This window comes from Pongo abelii, chromosome 2, assembly GCF_028885655.2.
Source record: "Pongo abelii isolate AG06213 chromosome 2, NHGRI_mPonAbe1-v2.0_pri, whole genome shotgun sequence".
NCBI lineage: Eukaryota > Metazoa > Chordata > Mammalia > Primates > Hominidae > Pongo > Pongo abelii.
Window position 1 is genome coordinate 38,904,286 of NC_085928.1, and position 20,358 is coordinate 38,924,643.

The 20,358-nt window shown below is 37.0% G+C and overlaps 1 long non-coding RNA gene across 1 annotated transcript in view; it reads left to right on the forward strand.

Moving 5' to 3' along the window:
- The window catches only part of LOC129058500 (uncharacterized), a 127,556-nt gene extending 110,819 nt beyond the window's left edge, over positions 1-16,737 (forward strand). The window contains exons 3-4 of the long non-coding RNA XR_010139341.1: positions 15,616-15,758; positions 16,386-16,737. This is a non-coding gene — a long non-coding RNA (uncharacterized LOC129058500). The remainder of the gene's footprint in view (positions 1-15,615; positions 15,759-16,385) is intronic.
- Positions 16,738-20,358: the final 3,621 nt, after the last annotated feature.

A 20,358-nucleotide genomic window follows, 5' to 3' on the forward strand; every position in this document is an offset into this window, starting at 1 on the left:
CACAGCTCCACTAGGTGGTGCCCCAGTAGGGACTTTTTGTGGGGGCTCTGACCCCACATTTCACTTCTGCACTGCCCTAGCAGAGGTTCTCCATGAGGGCCCCACTCCTGCAGCAAACTTTTTCCTGTGCATCCAGCCATTTCCATACATCTTCTGAAATCTAGACGGAGGTTCCCAAACCTCAGTTCTTGACTTCTGTGCAACCACAGGCTCAACACCACGTGGAAGCTGCCAAGGCTTGGGACTTCCACCCTCTGAAGCAAGCCTGAGCTGTACCTTGGCTCCTTTTAGTCATGTCTGGAGTGGCTGGGATGCAGGGCACCAAGTCCCTAGACTGCACACAGCACGGGGGCCCTGGGCCCGACACATGAAACCATTTTCTTCTAGGCCTCTGGGCCTGTGATGGGAGGGGCTACCATGAAGACTTCTGATATGCCCTGGAGCCATTTTCCCCATTGTATTGGGGATTAACATTTGGCTCCTGGTTACTTATGCAAATTTCTGCAGTCAGCTTTAATTTCTTCTCAGAAAATGGGTTTTTCTTTTCTATCACTTTGTTAGGCTGCAAATTTTCATACTCTGCTTTCCGTATAAAACTGAATGCCTTTAGCAGCACCCAAGTCACCTCCTGAATGCTTTGCTGCTTAGAAATTTTTTCTGCCAGATACCCTAAATCATCTCTCTCAAGTTAAAAGTTTCACAAATCTCTAGAGCAGGGGCAAAATGCTGCCAGTCTCTTTGCTAAAACATGATGAGAGTCGCCTTTGCTCCAGTTCCCAGCAAGTTTCTCATCTCCATCTGAAACCACTTCAGCCTAGACCTTATTGTCCATATCTCTATCCATATCAGGCTTTTGGTCAAAGCCATTCAATAAGTCTCTAGGAAGTTTCAAACTTTCCCACATTTCCCTGTCTTCTTCTGAGCCCTCCAAACTGTTCCAACCTCTGCCTGTTACGCAGTTCCAAAGTTGCCTCCATATTTATGGGTATCCTTTCAGCAACGCCCCACTCTACAGGTACCGATTTACTGTATTATTCTGTTTTCATGCCGCTGATAAAGACATACTGAAGACTGGGCAATTTATAAAAGAAAGAGGTTTGTTTGAGTTACAATTCCACGTGGCTGGGGAAGCTTCACAATCATGGTGGAAAGTGAAAGGCACATCTCACATGGCAGCAGATAAGAGAAGACAGGTTGTGCAGGAAAACTCCCCCTTATAATAACCATCAGGTCTCATGAGACTTATTTACTATAACGAGAATGTCACGGGAAAGACCTGCTTCCATGATTCAATTACCTCCCATCTGGTTCCTCTCACCACATGTGGCAATTCAAGACGAGATTTGTGTGGGGACACAACCAAACCATATCAGACATAGATAAATTTAACTTCTTTTGAAGGCACGAAAACAAAAATGCAACATATTTTTGGGGAATAGTGTTTCTTCTTCTTAACATTTCCCCACCCACAATCAGATTACTCTGACACAGATGATAGGACAGCATTGGTAGACTGGGAGCTTAGTATAGTGTAGCCACTGTCTTAGTCCATTTTATGTTGCTATGAAGGAATACCTGAGATTGAGCAATTTATAAAGAAGGTTTATTTGGCTTATGTTTCTGATGTCTGGAAAAGCTCAGGATTAGACATCTGGTGAGGGTCTCAGACTGTTTCCACTCATGGCAGAAGGGGAAGGGGAGCTGATATGTGCATCATGGAAGACGGGGAAGGGGAGTTGATATGTGCAGAGATCGCATAGGAATAGAGGAAGCAAGAGAGAGAGAGAACAGAGGTGCATGCTCCTTTTAACAACCGGATGTCATGGAAACAAAGTAAGAACTCACACGTTAACAGGAGGGAGGATGTCACCCAGCAGTTTATAAAATCTGTCCTCATGACCCAAGTACCTCCTCTTAGGCCCTAACTCCAACACTGAGATCAAATTTCAACATGAGGTTGAAGAGTCACATATCCAAATGATAGCCACCACCAATAGAAAATATCTGTGGAAATTGTGATTGATAGAGGAAGACAAAGCAGAGGCAGTGTCAAGGCTGCTGAATGGGAGACCATGGTGAAAAAAAAATGGAAACAACCTGAAACCTCAGGTGGCTTATTAAGGGATGGTGTTGAAGTCATTAATTAGAAAGTTCTGGAGTCTACTCAGAATTGTGAAGAGCTGGGTATTTATGTAAATGAAATATCATTTATACCCACCAACTGGTAAAGCTGTGCTCTCTTCGGTTGCATTTGTTAATAATCTTCTATATAAATCACTTCTACTCCTTTTTTCCCCTCACAGTAAATATTAGGTGGAGAATCTCTGATCTTTAAATGCCATTATGGACCTACTGACAAGCAGGAATTACGTTTGAATAATTTAATTTATGCACTTATTTAATGTGGTTTTCTCCTCCAGTCATTCACTACATGATAAGAAATTGACATCCTACTATGTGGTAGTATGTGGTAGGCTCTATGTTTCCTAGTTTTCAAAACTTACAGATACTTTTAATGCTAGTAGTTTTCTCTAGAAGGGGAATAGATATTTACATATTTAAGAATTTTTATAAACTTTCTAAATTAATTAGATTAAAGAAAAGAGTCTAAGTTCTTTCACTTCTAGAAACTCAAAATCAGAAGGTAAGACATATAAATCATAGAATATTTTTTAATATCTTAAATGTCAACTAAAAAGCCCAGACACAGAATTCTATGCTGGATTTCATGGCCAATAACTACCTTATGATGTGACAGATAAATTTTTAGCACATATAAAAGTATTAAAACTTGGAGTCAGACAGTGTACATAAAGAAGACTTGAGGGAAATAAATTCTACTACATCATTGTGATAAATATTCTAGAATAGCCTCAGATGACTGTGATGAAGAATGTCTTCTCTTCCATCTTCTTTAGTGGTAGGGTGCTATGGTTTAAATGGACATCCCCATCCAACACAGCATAACGCATGTGTTGGAAACCTAATCCCCAATGCAATAGTGTTGAGAAGCAGGACCTAGTCAGAGATTATTAGACCATGAAGAATATGCCTTCATGAATGAATTAATGATGCTATTACAATAGTGAGCTTGTTATCAAGGGAGTAGTATCTTTATGAAGGGACATGTTTGGCCCTCTTATGTGTACGTGTCTCTCTCTCTCTTTGCCCACATGCCATGGAATGATACTGTACATAAGCCCTTGCCATATGCTGGCCCATTGATCTCGGACATTCCAGCCTCTAGAAACATGAGACAATAAATTTCTGTTCACTATAAATTACCTAGACTGTGGTATTCTGTTATAGCAGCAGAAAACCAACTAAGACATAGGGTTTTTAATGCTTACCTGATACCAATAGAAAGTAAATGAAAAGCAGCTAAGTTTGAAATACAGAAGTTGTGAGCTAAAGGTTTTCATGTTACAAATGCATTGTTGAGTAGTATAACTTTAAAAATATGATGTGGGAAGAGGTTTTCTACAAAAGACAATGTCTCTGCTGTTGTAGATATTATTGAAGTCAAAATTTTTAAAATAATAAGAAAAAATACAGAGTCAATTCCTTTGCACCTATTTTTCAGTAATCCGAATATACAGCCAATTTGAAAAAAATTCAGAACCTTCTCAGGAAATGAGATTTTTAAGAAAGTGAATGATTTCAGAGGTCAAAATCTGATGAAGTTGGGAGCTGTAAGAATTTCTCAAGCTTGAATATGAATCCGTGGAATTAGGATGTTTTAAAATTTGGCAACTAATTTATGTTAGAACGAGTTATGGATGCCAGACCCAAATAAGCAGACTAGATATTAATGGTTGTTCTGAGCAGGATTCAGCACATTGGACAGGGAGGCCAGTACTCTCTGGAAACAGTCAATTTCTATTTATGGAATAAGAACTAGAAGTGTTGAAGCATTAGGATAAATTAAGAAATCGTAATTAGTGAAGAAAATTATTTCAGGTAAAGGAAGTTGCTGAGAATAACAATAATTACACTGAGAACAGTATTTTTTCACCAGTATATACTCTAGTAATAGACACTTTCATTGTCTAGGAAATAATGGAGTACTGTAGTTACATTCACTAGATTTTTTTCTGGATGGATTTTGGTTTGTTTTTTTCCACATTCATTGTGTGAGCATACTTAAACTCTTTAATCTATGGTTTTATATCCTTCAATTACGGATGTTTTTCTTCTATTATTTCTTTGATAATTTACTTCTTTTTTTTTTTTTAATGGAGTTTTGCTCTGTCACCCAGGCTGGAGTGCAGTGGCACGATCTCAGCTCACTGCAACCTCCGCTTCCCAGGTTTAAGCGATTCTCCTGCCTCAGCCTCCCAAGTAGCTGGGACTATAGGCACGTGCCACCATGCCCGGCTAATTTTTGTATTTTTAGTAGAGACAGGGTTTCACCATTTTGGCCAGGATGGTCTTTATCTCCTGATCTCGTGATCTGCCCGCCTCGACCTCCCAAAGTGCTGGGATAACAGGCATGAGTTTTTCACTCAATTCCTACTAGTTGTATACTGATGTTCCCATATCCATATCTGTTTTATTTCAATATTCCTTCTCTTTGCCTTTTAAGGCTGATTTCTGGGTCATCTTCTTGATCTTATCTTTTAAATATTCTAGGAATTTTCTTTAAAATTTCAGCTGTTTTACATCAAGGCATACAGAGTGATATAATGGACTTTGGAGACTCAGAAGGAGAAGGGTGGGAGGAAAGTGAAGGATAAAAAAACTACATGTTGGGTACAATGTACACCATTTGGTTGTTGGGTGGACTAAAACCTCAGAATTCACCACTACGCAATTCATCCATGTAATCCATGTAACCCCAAACCACTTGTACCCCAAAAGCTATTATAGAAAGTATTTAAAAAAATAAAAATTCAGCTGTTTTAACTTAAATTTCTTTTTTATTTTATTTTATTTTTTTACTTTTTCTGTTTTTATCACGTCTTTATTTCAAGGCTACAACATCTTCATTATCTGAAAGTATTAAATGTTACTGTATTTAAATTTTTTTTTCTCTGCATTATCTCTGTTTCCTCCAACTTCCTTTTATTAGGTTTGTTGTGCTTTGTTTGACCTTTCTCTTCTACAGTGGTGGATTTCCTTCAATATGTGTTAATCTTTAGGTCTTCTGCAAGAGTCAGGAACCAAAAAAGCTGATTGGAGTTCTCTGTGCATAGATACGGCATGCCAGTCAGTGAACTTTCTTAAAAGCAATTGGATTAAAAAACCGGTATTTTGTTTTCAGATGTTACAAATGTCAATACTTGTATATCAATTTTACGTCTCCTCTAACCTTTTTCCTGGAGGCTCCTCACTGCTAATGGTCAGGTGGTAGGTTTGAGAAGAATTTAGGGTTTCACTAGTTACTGTGTAGACTTACACATAATATCTTCATTTTCAATCCATTGCTTTGTGGCTGTCCTCCTTTGGGCTTGGTGCTTCAGCATCTGGAGTCTTGCTGATTCACTGTCTCAAAGCAAATTCCTCCTGGAGCTGTAGAAGGGAGGCAGCCACCTGATGCTGCGTTAGGGTGGGCACCTGGGTCCTAATAACTAGGCTTTCAAATCTCTATTTTCAGCCACCTGCCTAACTTACACCTTTTGCAGTTCTTCATGCTCCTAATTGTTGAGCCTTTCTTGAAATCCTATGTGGTGAATTGGTTTACTTTTTATCAGTTATCTCCACTTTCTCCACCATATACAGGTACTTGAATTGGACGTTTTATTTTTTTTCCTGCTAAGATCTTCATAATTCCTCCATCTGTTTTCTTTATTTAAATGTTATAATTTAGGATTGTAGATGTCTTTGTGTTTGATTAAGCATGGGGTTTATGTTACTGTTTCTTTAACTCTTTGATTTTTTTGTTGTAACTTTCAACAGAAAAAGGGTATGGAAAGATCTCTACTGCCCTGTCTTAGCATTACCAAGTCAATTTTCTTCTCACTTGCACAGACAAACTTCCTGACTTTTCTACAATCACTCTTTTTACTTCCTCACTTCTCACTCACTCTTCAACCACTTATAGTCTGGTTTCACACTTATCACTCTATAGAAACTATTCTCATTAAAATGAAAAAAGTTTAAAAAATGGTTTCACTGTAGCCAAATTCAATAGACATTCTATGCAATACTTTATAACTTTGAAGATAAAATAATACAATTATCTTGGGGCCAAGTATATACATTTAAGAGTGGGATATTTTAATGTAGCCAGTTCATTTTATTGGCAATATCCAGGCATGAGTCTTTATTTTTGTCCGTGGCATTATTCTTCTCCCTGTTCCTTGATTTTACATTAAAAATGAAAACATACTGAGTCTTAGTAACGGAATTTTCATATTCACTTGTCATATCCCAAATGTGTCCTGTTCTTCAAAAACTTCTACTCTCCTCAATCTATGGACGTGCCATCTCCTCATTCATCCTCAGCAGACAGTGTCACCTTGGATTTCCCAACCAGCAAAGGTCTCCACATCTTCCAACTTCTGGCCACTACATCTTTGCTCCTTTCCTCTTACGAGGGTGAAAGAGGGGCTTTTAATTTTTATTTTTTTTTAACTAATGCTTCTGCCTAGACACTGGATTTCATTCTTTTCTGCTTCCTCAGGGCCTCTGCTCTTTTTATTATTTGCTCTTTTTCCTCCCTTCACTCTCTATTGCCCCCTACTTGTCAACATTTTAACATGTTTTAAGTTTTCATCTTTAAGGAAAGTCACATTTCTGATTTTTACATTTCTCTCTAAGTATCAAGTCAATTTTCTTCTCACTGGCACAGACAATCTTCCTGATTTTTCTACAATCACTCTTTTTACTTTCTCACTTCTCACTTACTCTTCAACCACTTATAGTCGGTTTCACACTTATCACTCTATAGAAACTATTCTCATTAAAATGAAGAAAGTTTAAAAAATGGTTTCACTGTAGCCAAATTCAATAGACATTATTTAGTCCTATAGTCATTAACTGCTCTTCAACATTTAGTGTTACTAATCAATTCTTGATTCCAGAAACACTCTTTCTTTGGTTTTCAGTCAGGATGAGTTCGCTTACACTGCAATAAAAAAAAAATCCTTTATATTTATAGAAAATTGACCTGGGGCTCCAATCTGACTTCTCTTCACTCCTAGACATGGCTGATGAAACAGCCAGTATCTAGAACATGGCAAAATATTAAGGCAAAGGAAGAGAGAAAGCATTGCAAGTCATACACTAGCCCTTTAGCCTCCATCAGAAATAAATACATGCCTCTTATGTTTATATTCCATTGCCAAAGCAACTCACACCACACCACCTGGAAGTACAGATCTACCAAGTGCTTAAGAGAACTAAAAATAATTTGGGAAACACACTAAGGACAATCATAAGCACCTTTACCACAAACTACCTTAGTATTCAAATTGAGGCAAGCAATATGAAACAAAATATACAATGTTTGGAAATGTTATTTTATCCATTTTACCAATGGAATGAATCAATCAATGATAGCCACATACAACAGGAATGAACATGGCTAAAGTGGCCACCTAGATTGTACTGAAAACTAAATGTATAAGTCCATTCTGTATTAGTAACTATCTTTGTCCATTTGTGCTGCTATAACATAATACCTAAGACTGCATAATTTATAAATAATAAAAATTTATTTTCTCATAGTTCTAAAGGCTGGGAAGTCCGAAAATCAAGGCACTGGCAGGATTAGTGTCTGGTGAAGGACCATTCCTCATAGATAGGGGCCTTCTAGATGTTTTCACATGGCAGAAGGGAGGGAAGAGAACAAACCAACTCCCTGAAGTCCTCTTATAGGGGCAGTAAACCCATCCATGAGAGCTCTGCTCTCATGACATAACCACCTCTTAAAGACTCTACCTCTTAATACTCTCACATTGCTCATTAAGTCTCAATATATGAATTTTGGGGGACACACTCAGACCATAGTAGTCTTCTTGGGCTGATATAAGAAAAATGCCACAAACTGGCTGGCTTAGGAATAAGAAACACGTATTTCTTACAGTTCTAGAGGTTGCAAATTTCAGGATTAAGACACGAGCAGATTTTGTGTCTTGTGAGAGCCCATTCCTCATGGATGCTGCCTTCATGTTGCATCCCACTTGGTGAAAGGGGCAAACAAGCTCCCTTAGGCCTCTTTTATAACACCCCAATCCCATTCATAAGGGCTGCACCCTCATAACTAATTACCCCCAATTAGGGCCCATCTCCTAATATCGTCACTTTGGGGGTTAAGTGAATTTTTTGGAGCACAAACATTTAGGTCATAGCACATCCATTTATCCAATAAATACTAAGTATTTACTCTATTTCCCATAAGTACTTTATACTTGGCACAGTGCTAAATGATGGAGATTAAACAAAACATAACAGAAGTAGGGAAAAACCATATAAAATTTCTAATTTTTAATTCTGCTTCCTAGTCATCAGTGAATTCCTTTACATATGTAAAAAGTGAATCTGAACATAATGTTTCCTACAAAATAGAAATTTGAAAATTTGCAAATCTGAAATAGCTATTAAGAAGAAAGTAGAACTCTTTTAGTTTAATTGCTTCATAGACTATACTAATAAATTAAGTATATTCTTGTCCTTAGAGATAGGTTATTAGGATCCCTCTTCCTTTTATTACCTAAATCAAAATCTTTCTTCAAATTAGCAATCTTATAAAAAATTCTCCAAGATAGCAGTTGGCAATTTCCAAGGGAGTACAATTTTCATTTGGAAAGAACTCTCTGGTGAGGTCATTAACATTTATTAATCTCTCAAAAAATATCACCAGGTAAACATTCACAAGAGAGGAGGTTTAGCATGACTAGGATTATATCCAGTCAGTGAATTCATATTTGGAGTGACCACCTGAAGTTCTAGACTAATTTCAAGCAATGCGTAGGAGTCTGAAACTGGAAACACAAATGCTGAGCTGCCACTCCATTCCTACTTCTTGTATATACTTGCTCTTTTTCTGACAGAAAGGAGCATGTGAACAAATGAGATAATAGCTGGAAACGTGAAGCCCTAGCCACCAAGAACAGAGAGCTCTCCAATTGTAAGAACTCTTCTAAGTATCTATTTTTTTAATCACAAGATTTTTCAAGTGCTTCCTAGGAACGTGCTGAGATGCAAAGAAAGTTAGATGAAAGATAGTGACTGGGAGCAGACAGTTACTTAGAAGTCTTGTTATGAAATATTTTTTAAGGTGGAAAAACCATGCTAGCACTTCCCAAATCAGGCCAAATTTATTTTAGCTTATGCAGTTGTTTCCTACTGAGTCAGTGCACTATAGAAGGCAGAGACATCCAACACTTCTGTAATAGGTCAAAGAAAAGAATCTGTGACTGGAGGAGAGAGAGTGCATGAGGCTCACTACAACATGTCAGGGCTGCCCCAAGAATCATTGCGCATGGAGATCTTACAGGGTGACTTTTTAATCTCAAGGGCAGGAAACATATGTATGAGTCAATTTACATAAATGCAAATTCATTTAAACGGTCTGTATTTGGTTACTTTCTGAAGGTTCGTGATTATTTTAGTTGGATCTTTAGGACTACAGTTGCCCTTCAAATGTAGGGCATTTTAAAAAGTGAAATATTAACACCTATTAAACAAAAAAAAGGCAAACAGAGTTAGGGCATACATATATGGTATAGGAAACTCCAATTGTCTTCAAGATATATGTGACTAATGTTAAACTAAGATGTGTTCATTAGCATGCTCCCTAATCTAATATGCCTGAGATTCTCCTGAAGGCTTAGATCGAGATTCTAAGCAAAAGTCTAGATTGCTAGATAGACTGAGACTCTGGCTGAGTCCTCCTTCTAAGATAAGTCCATAATCTCATCCCTATCTGTTATTCAGGAATATCTCTGGCTCTGTCATTAGTAGACCATCACAATTCACTTAAGAGAACCAGAGGAACATAGCAAATATCCCACCTAGACCTATTTGTTTGGTTATTCAATTTTGGTGGGGGGAAGCGCAAAGGCATAAACTCCTGTGAGGAGACCGGAGACTCCAAAGGCATGAGACTTGGCCCATGATAAGTAGAAGAAAATATCCATATTAGGAAAGGGAGAGTTGCAAAGTCCAAGTTAAATTTGACACCTTTGCCCCTTAAGGTTTCCACATGTGGATATGCATGCTTGATTAAGATGAAGACGTCACAGGTTTTACGTGGCTTAACTTGGCACTTATGAGCACCATTTCGCTTCTCAGTTTGGTTGCATCTCTGGCCAGGTTCCAATAATCTCACAGTACAAATTTTTGACATTAAATTTGTGCCTGTAAAGCATTTTAGAGATTTTTGAAAAAATATTTTTATTTTAAGAAAAATATTCAACATGAAATAAAGCACTAGCATATCTATTAATAACTTGAACTGAAACATACATACAATATAGATGATACAGAATTTCAGCAAACAGCCTCTACTGCAACGTTTGCACTCAACACCCTTTTGTGTTTACAGTATGGTATTTCTCACATATACATTTAGAGTGGGCATTTGCAATGTAACTGGCCATGCATTTTATCTACAAATAAAACATTTAAATGAAGATCATAACATCAAAATATATTTTCAATTCAAATAAAAAATTTTACAAAACTTCAATTCAATAAACATAATACATTCCTTAAGAAGGTGTACAAGTGTAGTGATTGAGAGGACAGTCTGCTACCAGTAACTACTTTTGTGAGCTGGGGCAAGATACTTCACCTTCTACCTCTCATTTCCTCCTTTGTAAATAGGGTAATGTAACTCCTGGAGGTGTTGTGAGGATTAAGTGAGTTCATATGTATAAGAATTGCTTACAACAAAGCCTGACACTAAGTAGGGCTCCATAAGTTTTTGTTGTTGCTGTTTTTGGTCTATTGCAAGCACTGCCCTTGGTGTACCAGCGCAAACAAAGGTAAATGAGCAGTAGTCCTTACCTTCAAGATGCAGAAACCTGAAATATATACAGAGAGTTATAATTCAACTCAGGCTGCAGGAAGAGTTATAACAGAGACATAAACTGAAGTTAGTAGTACCCAGGGAGGGCAGGTTTATAACAAGGGGTACATTTGATATGGGTCTTAAGGAATGAGTAAGATTTTGACAGGTAGAAGGGAAAATGAGAGAACAATAAAATATTTTGGACAGGTGAAGCAGAAGATAAATTTATGGATGTAGGAGATACAAGGGACCACATGTATTCCAAATTAGCTGCAATGTAGTATACAGTATCAGTGCAACTAACACTCTTTTCTGTGCCCAATGGCAGACTCTGCAAATTTATTTCAACAATGTTTCCTGCTGAGTCTGATTTGCCTCAGAATCTTCTTAGTGTAGGGCTCAAGAAACAAACATTACCTCTTCACCAATTTGGCTTGGGTAATGAAATCCGTTTGCTACCTCAGGTACAGGATAGCTCCAAGGTATAGGGCGGGGGGTGGTGATAGGAGTAGATAAAGTCAAAAAGTTAAAAAATAGTAATGATTGTTATATATTCAATGTTTATTATATACCCTTATGTAGGTTATCTAATTTAATTCTCACAAAAAATATGTAAGGTAGGCATTTTTCTTTCCATTTTCAATATATAAAGAAACAGATTGCAAAAGTTAAGAACCATTTCCAAGGTCCCTTAGCTCGAAAATGTGGGAGTCAGAGTTTAAACTTAGGGCTTTTAAAATCTAAAACCTGCATTCTTAATCACATTATGATACTAAATCTCATTTAAAACAACATGGAGGTAAACTGAAATCAGTCACAAGCCAGGTCTTAATTTCATGTTAATAATTTTTAAAATTTATTCTGTACATAAAGGGAAGCTATTGGAGGTTTTTGAGCAGAATAGTTTGATTAGATTTGCCTTGTAGGAAGAAAACTCTGGTGGCAGGATGAAAAATACATGAAAACTAAGGAGACTGGAGACTGAACAATCAATTCGTTGGCAGAGAAGTATGGCAGAGAAGGAGTATGAGTAAAAAGGAGATAATGGAATCAAATTACAGCTTCAAAATGAAATTCATAGGACTTGTTGACTGTATGAAAAGAGGTAACATTTCTGAAATTCTGAGTTTGGCCCCTTGGCAATTGATAGGAGCAGGAAGAGAGTGAGTTAAGTTTGAGACACTTATGGAATATACAGATGGAGATTATCTATCAATTTGTATATATAAGGTTTAACCTATTAAGTTTTGGCCTAGTCAAAAAAACAATAAACAATGGACTAATGGAACTCTAGACAGTTCCAGGATATAACAAAAATGGGCACATTTCCCAATGACATTAAAATGTGTGTACAGTGGAGGGGAGAAAATGAGAAAAAAGTTACAAGATTTAAGTTAAAAGAACAATGTGACGTTATCAGAGATATACTCCTTTTTTTCATTAACTCACTTCTTTATAAGCACAAGGTAGATTTATTACGTCGTTTTCATTCTTTCGTGGTAGAGAATTCTTGCCCAGTCATAAATAAACTTAGTGCTAGGGCTCTCAGCAGTCTGACCTACTTAGCTAAGTTATTATTACTATTATTATTATTGGATTTGTAGTTTAATTCTGATGAGAAAGTGTCAGAATGATAGCCCTTGGGGCTGATACACAGTAGAATACTCAATTTGTTGGAAAGCATGTAGGTTAGCAAATTTCAATTCCTGTGTTCTTTTAATCATATTGAAATTCCTGAGCATGGCAAGGTGTGAAAGGTATTTCATGTTTTTATTCCAACTCTAACCATCAATTAGAATTTATATTATAGTAATACCCAGTAAATATTATCATTCTGAAGAATATTTCTGTGTAGCTGGCAGGTAATGCATGTATCTCCTTGTAGAACTTTAGTAAAGTAGCCGAGGCAGATAAGGAGACATAAAAAAGAGGCTAATTAGACACTAAAACCAAAAGTAGCCTACAGACATGAAAATAGATGGTGAGAAAACAACACCCACTAATTCTTATAATAAGATTAAACTGTGGTAGTTAATAGACTTATTAATCTCTATAGTACAAATACTAATTTTCTAATAATTCAATATAGTATCTTGCATAAAAAAAAATTACAATCTTTTATAATGCAGTGAGAGTAAAAAAGTGATTTGTGTTCAACAGCCAATAGACCTTAAGATAAATTATTAACCAAATGTTGAACATGTTTCTAGGCTCTTATGGCTTATACTAGAGAACATGCTCACCAGTCTTCAGAAGTTTAGAGAGTAATAAAGTCATGGGAGATATATAATAATCATGAATGCATTCATCTGAGCAGTTGTTAAAGGGAACAGGAGATACAGCAAGCAAATTTTTTTATTTAGAGATGATGCAAGTATTTATTAGAAAGAAAGGCCTCCCTTAAAAAGTAGGTCTTGATCTTTATGCTAAAAGGATAAAGAAAAGAGAAACTCATTCAACCTCCTAAAGGACCAAGATTTGGAAATTAAATCAGTGCTTTTAGTACTGTTGAATTTTTTGCGTAATATCAACAGAACCTTAACTGAAATATCCTTTATTTAGAAAGTTTAAGCAAATTAATAATAAAAGATTGAGTAAAATTGGCTGGCAATAATTTTGTGTTATCTACGCTCAGATGAATATGATTACTGATTCAAAACTGCAGGGAAAAGTGACAAAGAATCAGGGTCTTGGCTGTAATTTTGATGCTTGGGTTGGGAGCCAGCTTCCTCAGAAATCAGCTCTGTAGTTCCCTCTCCTTTCTTGTCCTTGGCATGTAGAGCATCTGCTTGTCTCCAGAGTCCAGCTGCGAAGAATTTAAGGGAGGCCTCTCCCAAGGGTGTCAGTCCAGTGTATGTTCTCCATGCAGATTTCTACCAGAATCTCAATACAGCAAAACTCACAATATGACCATCTTTCTATTTGGACTTCTCAATAATGTGAAAATATTTGTCATGCTCTTTCCACCTCTGCTACTATTTATTTAGTCTTTGCCTCTGAAAAGTAATGCCAAGAGGAAAATTTCCCGCATTTATTTTATTTCTGGTGTGACTCCTTGCTTTGAAACCTGAGCATGTAGTATAGGCAGGAAAAGAAAAAAGAGGCTTCACTCTTTTCCTCTTTGCATTAATACACAGTCTTGGGAGGAAACTCAGGATAAATGATAAAAGTCATGGGCTTAAAAGATCTTGTGGAGTGAGTTAATATGCAGTCCTAATAATAGAGGTTTTATTGTACCTTCAAAGAGTCTTACTAAATAATTAAAAAGAAAGAAAGAAATGAACAAAAACTGGAATTTGAGTTATTTATGCAGGAATTGAAAAGAAAATCTAAATTTTTATGCATTTTTTTGGTTGTTGGGGCACGTGGAAAGCAGTAAGAGGTGTCAGGGACTTTTTATTTTTAATTTTTGTACCCAAGAGGATAAAATTAAGTTATAGGTTACAAAAGAATGCATCCGGTTTAATGTTGAATAATCTTTTGGGGATGAAGGAACTGGGTATCTTGGTATAAAGTAAAGGGAGGATACTATCATGTGCTGGGGTTTGACATAATAAATATATCAGAAAAAGTCATTAAAATGGAGATACACTTAAACCTGGTGAGAAAAAGGCAATAATGGGCCTTCCAAGTACCACTTAAAATTACCCCATCATGACAAGAATCTCTACATAAAAGAAATGCTATGATCGCACTAATTTTAAAACATACACTTTTAGAAAACTAGTGGATTTTAGTAAGGAGAAACTTAATAGCTTAAGAATGTGACAACCATAATAAGGTATTGAAAAGTCAGTTTTCCTAAGGTGGTTAGCATTGACTCTGTAATGAACTAAATACTGGGAAATTTAATTTGAATCTTCCAAACTGTGTGTCCAAGTGTGCATGACTGAAACATATTTTCAGAAAGCTATAAAATAATTGTATTTCTTGACAAGGACTAATAGTCTGCTTACACAAAGAACTTTAAAAAAAATCTGAGGACTTCAAAGAATAAGTATAGAGTCAAATATAATGCCACCATTTACAATTAGGGAGGGTTAGGAGTGGCCATCGGGAAATGATGAATCTGCAAGTTATATTGAGTCATGGTTCATATTTTTTTCATTTTAAATCTAGAATTCTGCATTTTTCTTTGCTTTTTTTTTTAAGTTAGAAAAACTAGAAAGTCTTCCACAATTTCATTCAAAGAATATCCCCAATGTTTAAAGACCGTTTGGTATTTTATTTCAAATATCAAAAATATTTTCAAATTGTATGTATTTTTAAAATTTCTAAAACAATAAAATTCCAAGACAGCTCACTTAATGAGCACTAGGGCCATAATCCTTTGTTACTGAAAAATCTCGTGAATAGAATAAGAAAAGAGAACTGAACTTACCCTCAGAGGACTGATTGGTCAATAGGAGTAGCAGGTGGTGTGTTCAAACAGAACCTGGAGACCATAGGAGACAGGAGAGTGAAGTCCTAAAGAGGGTTGTATGGGACATGCTGCATGAAACTCCAAGACTGTAAAGAAGGTTGGGGAAAAGGGAGTCTGGGATATGAAATCTAATTTTGGAAGGAGCAGGACAAGAACATTAAAGACAAGCGTTGTCTGCTTTACAACTTTGTATAGGCCCAGTGTTCATGATGTGCTCATGTTAACATTACAGGAAGCCAGAATGGACTGAATGTCACAGCGTTTATAACCCACACTGTGGCCGCAAGAAGAGAGTCAAAGAAAAGATGATGCTCCCCGCCATTCCTCAGTGGCTGAAGTGCGTGGCCGGTCATCATTCGCTGAGCCCTTACTAGTGTAAGACATGCTGCGGAACCATTAAGATACGCTCTCATTTAATCCTCATACTAACCTAAGAGACAGCTAATAGTATATATACCTCATCTCCACTTTTTTTTCTTTTTTTTTTTATTATTATTATACTTTAAGTTTTAGGGTACATGTGCACAATGTGCAGGTTAGTTACATATGTATACATGTGCCATGCTGGTGTGCTGCACCCATTAACTCGCCATTTAGCATTAGGTGTATCTCCTAATGCTATCCCTCCCCCCTCCCCCCACCCTACAACGGTCCCCAGAGTGTGATGTTCCCCTTCCTGTGTCCATGTGTTCTCATTGTTCAATTCCCATCTATGAGTGAGAACATGCGGTGTTTGGCTTTTTGTCCTTGCGATAGTTTACTGAGAATGATGATTTCCAATTTCATCCATGTCCCTACAAAGGACATGAACTCATCATTTTTTATGGCTGCATAGTATTCCATGGTGTATATGTGCCACATTTTCTTAATCCAGTCTATCATTGTTGGACATTTGGGTTGGTTCCAAGTCTTTGCTATTGTGAATAATGCCGCAATAAACATACGTGTGCACGTGTCTTTATAGCAGCATGATTTATAGTCCACTTTTTTTTTTTCTTACAGGAGATATTGAGAATCCGAGAGGTTAAATTACTTCAAAATCAAACAAAAAACTAATTGTAAAACTGGGATTTAACCCTCAAAGCCTCAACTCCGAAGTTCAAGCTTTACCCCAGGGCCTTAAGACACAGGAACTAGCATCAGAAATGTCTCAAAAACATGATGCTATTTGGTTTCTACGTGCTTTAACTCAGCCCACATCAGCAGCCTCTGTGCTGGAGCAGAAATGGAAGGAAAATTCCTGGGACTTTAGTGCTTCCTGCAGCCAGGCTCAGGCCCTTTTCTTCTACAGATTCTGGGATGCAAAAATCCTACTTCTGCTCCAAAAGGAGAAAATGTGGCTTGCAAGGAGAATGTAAGTCTCAAGGAGGTAAAGATGTGAATCTCTCACTAGTTTCTGCCTCTCCCCATCCTCCTCACTCACTTCCTACTTCCCAGCATCAAAGAGCATGTAAGAAAGGACAACATTTGGAGGGGCAGGGCTCTTCAGCCCCTGCTTTGCTCTTTTCTAGGTACCTCTTCTTCCTTGAAAACCATTGCCCCTTTTATCAATGTGACACAGCCCTTTGAAAACAGACTCCTTGTTCTTGGAGCTTGGCAGGGAAAAAAAGGCAAGAATTCATTTGCAGGTGAGCTAATTATTGTATCCTGTAAGGATGGCTACACTACAGCACTGACTGTGGCATTTGCTGTTTATTAAGTATGATAGTTTATAAATGACACTGATTGGAATGAAGCAACTTATAAAGCATGTCTCAAAACAGAAGGATTTTATCCCAGATAGATAAGATAGTTAATTCCCCTTCCTCTTATTACTTTCCCCTGTGTCTATGAACACACTGACTAACTTTTCCCTATAGCTTGGCACAATACATGAGTAGAGGAGGCGATATGGAAGGATAAAAACATTACTCAGGCACACGCTATGAAAGTTTCTAACAGTTGGCAAGACTCAGTCTGACCTTTATGTTGAATTTTGCCGTAGTTTTAATCACTTTACCATCACTTGCAGGAGAGAAAGCATCGTTAAAAACGCCCTATTTAGGGAAAACTTCAGAGCCAAGACTAGGTGTATGTTCTCATTATTTCACATGTTGTCAGAGTAACCAGTACAGTGAAAAGACAGCCTTTTGAAGAAAACAAGTTTGTGGAAAGTGCTTAATTAAGGTAGGAGGACATTTTATTGCAATTATTTATATTTGTTATTAATATTTTTGACATTTCACATTTATGCAGCAATAAATACAATATATGTGAGTTTATTGCATCCAAAACTTTACTTCTAATTTCCTACCACTGTATGCCAAAGCCCTTGTAAATTCTATGTCTTTTGCAAGAACTTTTGGACTATCTACTGTATTCTTTATGTTTCTGTGTAGTTGGCCGATTTTTTTACTATAACTGGGATCTCATTTGCAAAAATTATTAACTGACATATAGCATGTTAAAAGATTTTCTAATGTGTTTGTCAATCAAAGGTGAGCTTAACTTTTTCTCTGTATGACGACTAACACCCATAGGATAAAGCGTTTGATTTTATAGTGATCATTACTACCATCGTTCATTTTATTTACTGTTCTTTTTCCTAATTTTGAAAATATCAAGCCTGTAGAAAAGTTGCAATAAGGGCCCTTCAATTAGATTTACTAGTTGTTAACATTCAGTTGTTTGGAAGTTAATTGCAGACATCATGACACTCACTGCCAAATACTTCAACATTTCTCTCCTTAAAGGAGAACATTCTCCCACAAACCACAATATAAGTATCACTAAAATAATTAACATTGATATAATGCAATTATCTAAACCCAGTACATATTCAAATTTCCAGAGATGTCCCAATGAAATCTTTCTTTCATACCCCTCCTTTCAGAATCCAATAAAGAATCATACGTTACACTTAGTTTTCAAGTCTGTCTATCCCCCTTTAATCTAAAGTAGTTCCTAGCTTTTAAAAAATTTCATCATACTAATATTTTTAGAGTCCAAACCATTGTTTTACACACTATCCCCTAAAATGAGTATTTTCTCATAATTAAATTCAGGTGAAACATTTATGGCAGGACTAATACACAGGTGATGCTGTGTCCTTCACAGAACAGCCTATCAGAAGTACACGATGTCAGTGTATCCCAGTTTGGAGAATTTAGCTTGATTACTTGGTTAAGGCATGTCTGCTGAATTTCTTCATTGTAAAGATGCTCTTTTCTTTTCGTGATTAAATAATCTGTGGAATAATATCTTGCTCTCCAATGATTCTAACCCTGATGGTTTTGGTATCCATGAATTCATACTGCTTGAATCAATCATTACTACAGTGTCAGCAAATGATTTTCTAATTTCATCATTTCTTCCATGTTTACTAGTTATGTTTCTATAAAAAAGAGCTTTTCATTCATTTTCTCTTCAACACTTGAAATTACTATTTTGAGGTATCATTAAGAGCTATTAATTGAAAAGGAGTACAGTTGAGTTTTCACTTGTCATGTAACCGGGTTCAGAATAAATTCTTTGAAACTATTGGCCTAGTTTATTAGAGATTCCTTCTTTGTTTAATGTATTATAATTTATTCCACTTATTATTTGTTATAATGCACAAATTGTCCCAAATTTGGCAGTGGAAGCCCTGCTAAGCTCTGCTATTCATTTCAATTGCCCTATCCACTTAACTTCATAATTGGAAATTGGTTTTCAAGACATTTTTAAATAAACAGTAGTCCAGTTGTTTGTAGTGATACTTCAACCCCCTTATCAACTTTATTTTTACCTGTGAAAAGTCATATAATGTTTGAGCTCCAACATGTCAAGAACTTGGAAGTTTTCACTCCTGTCATTATAAGATAAAAATTAAACATACTGAACACCATGACCTTTCTCAGGCCTAGTAGAGGCCTGAGATCATATGTTGAATTGTCACCTCCAAACCAGGCAAATTCAGAATTACTACCAAGATCTGCTTGCCTGGAGCAGAAGTCCCAGCAATAAATTTATAGCAACACTTATATGGCAAACTTGATGAATTGTACATGCTGAGTGTAGATGAGCATATGGATGAGAAACTCCTAAGGAATACAGTGTTAGCCTTCCCACCCCCCACCACTTTCTTGGGCTTTACCTTCAGGAACTCCACCAGACTCTTATGGTAGAGTCAAGAAAGATTCCCTTGTAGCTTTGGCACAAGGGGAAAAAAGTGACTTACCCAAAGCAATCACCATACAAAGGCTCACCCTCCAAGGTAAAAGATATTACTGGAGCCTTATCCTAACTGGGAAAAGAGCATCTACTCCTCTCTAGCTCTTTCTAGCCACCTTGTTTCATATAAGTGGTAAGTAAAGCTAAGAAATACTTGTTAAGGTCACAGCTGAGTGACACAGGCCCATGTAAAGACTGAGATTTAATTGTAAAATTATAGAATGTTCCTTCCCTCCACCCCAACACCTTACCAACACACCAACACACTAACAGAACACAGTATAACAAAGAATTACAGCTGAAAGAGGCACAAGACACAGACTCTCTCTGAGGAGGAGTTCTTAGGGAAACCAAAAAAAAAAAAAAAAAAAACACAGGGGAGACAAGAGCAATATATATAGAGGGGTTTGCGGCCTCTGGTATGTACAAGTACAGAAAACATTAAACACAGCCCAACCTCTAGCCAGATTAGCCTAAAATCTTACACTAAAGGCCAATTACAAAGCATGCTAAAAGAAATGTAAAATGAAGATGAAGTGGGGGTGGCCTGCCCCTCCACACCTGTGGGTGTTTCTCGTTGGGTGGGACTAGAGACTGAGAAAAGAAAGAGACACAGAGGCAAAGTATAGAGAAAGAAAAGTGGGCCCAGGGGACCGGCGCTCAGCATACAGAGGACCCGCACCCTGTGCTGGCACTGGTCTCTGAGCTCCCTCAGTATTTATTGATCATTATCTCTACCATCTCGGAGAGGGGGATGTGGCAGGACAATAGGGTAATAGTGGGG